Source organism: Rousettus aegyptiacus, unplaced genomic scaffold (assembly GCF_014176215.1).
Source record: "Rousettus aegyptiacus isolate mRouAeg1 unplaced genomic scaffold, mRouAeg1.p scaffold_m13_p_1, whole genome shotgun sequence".
NCBI lineage: Eukaryota > Metazoa > Chordata > Mammalia > Chiroptera > Pteropodidae > Rousettus > Rousettus aegyptiacus.
This window is the reverse complement of record NW_023416284.1, coordinates 16,370,490-16,372,146: the sequence shown is the minus strand read 5'-3', so window position 1 is coordinate 16,372,146 and position 1,657 is coordinate 16,370,490. Positions and strand designations below refer to the sequence as shown.

At 34.3% G+C, this 1,657-nt stretch overlaps 1 pseudogene; it reads left to right on the top strand.

Annotated features, from left to right (window-relative positions):
* The first annotated feature begins 1,211 nt into the window (after positions 1 to 1,211).
* Positions 1,212 to 1,329, top strand: LOC118605618 (annotated as a pseudogene).
* The last annotated feature ends 328 nt before the right edge of the window (positions 1,330 to 1,657 follow it).

Genomic DNA, 1,657 nt, shown 5'->3' with positions numbered 1-1,657 from the left:
CACTGGGGCTGTCAGAAAGCAGCATCCATGGGTAGGACAGTTATTTCAGAAAGCTTCTTGGAAGTCCCAAATCAAAGCCCGCAGGATCTGTTGCCTTATATGCTGCCCAACCCAACCTCAAGATGGAAGGGCTGTGAAAAGATGCTTCTGAATGGCAGAGCTAAGCCAGCTTCGTATCTTACTTACAAACCAGGGTGGCAAGGAGAGGGTAGAGTGACCAGTTTAAATAACACCAGAAAGAACTTAGAAGATAAATTTATTTCCAATCTTTAAGTTTCAGATTCATAATCATCTGTATCACCAATAATTCCACCTGTACATGTAGGTAGGTCTCTCCACAGCCTGCTTTTATAAAGCTAAGTACAGAGACCATCAAGTTGAATGGTGCTAATATGATTAAAGCTCTCTGTGGAGGAAACAAAGCCAAAGTAATACTTTTGAAAAATAATATAAATATTATAAGCAGTAATCAGACAAAACAAATTCAGAGTCTCAGTTAAACTGTTTGATCTCAAAGTTGAAAATTAAGTGAAAGCAATTTTTACAGTTAAATTAAGAAAATAAATACTGTGGAAATGAGGAAAACATGGACTAATTAGCTCTATTCTGTGATGATATGTAACCAAATGATATCTGTTCAAGTGACAAATCACAAAATAAACCAACGAAAGTGAAGAATAATCTTTGAATATAATTTAGACTTTTTAGTTGCAAAGATGTTGATCTGCACTCATATGCATTGCTAATTTAAAGAGAGAATTTGGTAACTGTCTTTTTGGATCCTAATAATAAAAATACAATTAATTGTTTCAATTTTATTTTCCATTCATTCACTCAAAATACTGTTTGAGCACCTGCTATGTGTAAGACATTGGGGTTAGGGGAAAAGGATTTGAAAATACAAAGGTGAAAATGAGCTCCTAACTTCAAGGTATATATTATGTACTTTTTTAAGTTGACATAATTCACATATCATAAAATTGAGCTTTTAAAGTGTTCAATTCAGTGGTTTTAAGTATATCCACAAAGTTGTTCAAGCATCACCACTATCTAATTCCAGAACATTTCATCATCCCCACCAAAGGAAACCTTATATCTATTAGTAATAATGTCCCATTTCTACCTCCCTCTAGCCTCTGGTGACCACTAATCTCCTTTCTGTCTCTATGGATTTGCCTGCTCTGGATATTTCTTATAAATGGAATCATATAATCTATGGTCATGCCACCCTGAACACACCTGATCTCATCAGATCTCAGAAGCTAAGCAGGGTCAAGCCTGGTTAGTACTTGGATGGAGACCACCTAGGAAGACCAGGTGCTGTAGGCTTTTAAAAAATAAATAAAAATAAAATAAAGTAAAAACAAATGGAATCGTGTAATACGCAGCCTTTTGTGACGGGCTTCTTACGCTTAGCATAATGTTTTTGTTTCATTCATGTTGTGGCAAGTGTTAATACTTCATTCCTTTTTATTTCCAAACAATATTCCATGGTATAGATATAACACATTTCATTTATCTGTTCATCAGTTGACAGACACTTGGGCTGTCTCCAGTTTTCGGCTATTATGACTATTAATGCAACAAACATTCAAGTTTTAATATAAATAAAAGTTAATTAGTACGGAATTAATATGTAATAATTATGGAATTAATG